Source organism: Silene latifolia, chromosome 1 (genome assembly GCF_048544455.1).
Source record: "Silene latifolia isolate original U9 population chromosome 1, ASM4854445v1, whole genome shotgun sequence".
NCBI lineage: Eukaryota > Viridiplantae > Streptophyta > Magnoliopsida > Caryophyllales > Caryophyllaceae > Silene > Silene latifolia.
Window position 1 is genome coordinate 93,704,610 of NC_133526.1, and position 2,367 is coordinate 93,706,976.

Here is a 2,367-nt window from a genome sequence, read left to right on the forward strand (position 1 = left end):
TAGACATCCACAATGAAGGAGGAGGAAGACGATGGATTTGGGGTTTCTTTGCTTGATTTTTTGGTTTTCTTCTAGATAAGGTTTTGTTGAAATTTGGTTTTGTTGTCCGTCTTTATGTTGTAATTTGGTTTTGAGGTCCATCTTGTATTGTTCTTGGGCTTGGGCTGGTTTCTGAATTTGTTCGACGAATGAGATTGATTTCTCGTTCGATCGGGATATGGTTCCGTTTTCTTTTGATTTAATGAAAGCTTACATTTTATCAAAAAAAAAATGTAAGATGGCTCTCTCTCTCACTACTCTCATGCAAGAAATCAAATGCAAATGCAAGAATGTACAATATTATACAAAGTAAGGGGTCCAAGAAATATTTTACAATTGGTGGTTTAAGATAGGACTCCACCAAACTAGTTCAAATTGTAGAAATTCTTGTCCATAGAGCTCAAGGCTCTTAATAAGAGATCAAAAGCTTGTGAACAAGCTCCAAACAAGCATAAGTATGGGTTGCTCCATTTAAACGTGAAATTAGGCCAAGGAAGCTTGTAAAATGTTTTTTCTTTTGCTTCGTCCTCGGCATTAGAGCTTTCCCAATGTTTCCAATAAACATGCCCATGATTCTTGTCAATACTAGGCATGAAGTATGGTTCATTTTCATCCGTAGACTTCCACTCACCAACTTCTTCTTCAATCTCAGTGATGATGATAGCATTTTGATTTCTCAATCCTTCCAAGGTGGAAGGAGAATTTTCATGGCATTGATGACCGAGTTCCTTAGAAGTTGTCATTGTGGGTGCCAAACTTCCACATGTAGCTTCACGAGCAAGTTTCTTTTTGAGCTTTTTCACCAAGTAGCTTTTGTACGATACTTTGGCCTTTTGAAGAAGGTCTACCATATCCTCTTCAATGATCATTGGCTCCATGATAGGTGTCAAGTGGTCTTCATGAGGAATAGGGGAAGGACGTTCTTCTTTATGATAGGGTATCTCAAATGTCTCAAGGATAGGCTCCTCAAGCAAGGTGATATTAAGAGTCCATCCTTTAGGCTCATCATCATTGTTGCTATCTTCATACGAATCATAAATGGGGGCTTCATTTAACTCTTTCTCCAATGTCTCAACATTTACTTCAAAGGACACACCCTCATAATCACAAAGGCTAAGAGTACTTGGCTTACTCAACCACATGTCTTCCTCATCGAACACAACACTTTCATAGTCACAAGAGCTCAAGGAGTTTGGCTCTTCCCATTCTTCACTTTTCATGTCAAAAGTTACTACTTTAAATTCGCATTCATGCTCAATGTCCAAAGAACGGTGGGGAGTGATTGCTTGGGATTCTTTCAATTGGGCAATTTGAATCTCCAACTCCTCACCTTGGGCAACAATGCCTTGAAGAACATTATCCCTCTTTTGGCTCTCCTCTAGCATTTGTTTGAAGAAGTTTTGTTGATCCCCCATCATTTGGAGAATAACATTTTGAATGGGTTCATTTTCTTGTTGTGGGTAAGTGTGAAAATGGTTGTATTGTGGCAATTGAAACTCATTATGAAGTGGGTATTGGGTGGGTGGTTGTTGTGGATATTGGATGTGAGGATTTTGGTTGGAAAATTTGGGGTAGTAGTTAAGATGTTCATTGTATGAGTAGTAAGCTAGGTTCGTGTTGACTTGCTCCTCAAACTCCCCATACCCATAGTCATACTCAAAAGATCCACCACATACTCCATATGTCAAGTCTTGAGCCATCATAGCTAAGACAAGGAAACAACTACAAGCATGGAAGCTACACAAAAACGGTAAGAACAATCCTTGAGGAACAAGTTCCTCAAGGTGAAAGCAAAATCAAATTAGACAAACAAGTAAGAACTTAATCACATAACACCATCCCCGGCAACGGCGCCATTTTTGACGTGGGCGTGTCGTTGTACACCTAATCAAAACACATTTATAATACTCAACAAACTACTAGTTAGTGGTAAGTCGAGGTCGATCCATAGGATGGTGTGCTTTGGGTTCTAAGTCTATCTATCTCAATTTGTGCTAGTGTCACAATTGATGGAGTTTGTAGTTGTATTCTAAACTAGTGAAAGTAACAAAGTAAAGCAAACAATGAACTAGGAAATGTAAACAAATGACTAAAAGCACTAGGATGTCATGGGTTCATAGGGGATTCATGGTGTTGATCATACAAACATGTTTACAAAGTTACAAGCAATTATTGTTGTAAAGGAACCGAGTTGATTTATGTCTTACGGTTCATAGGAAGAGTTGGGTCCCGGAGCCGAATCGATTAGATTGTACAACACCTACAAGTCGACTTACTTTCCTCCTATTCAACTTCTATGCATGGTCTAACAAGACTCGAGTTGGTTTA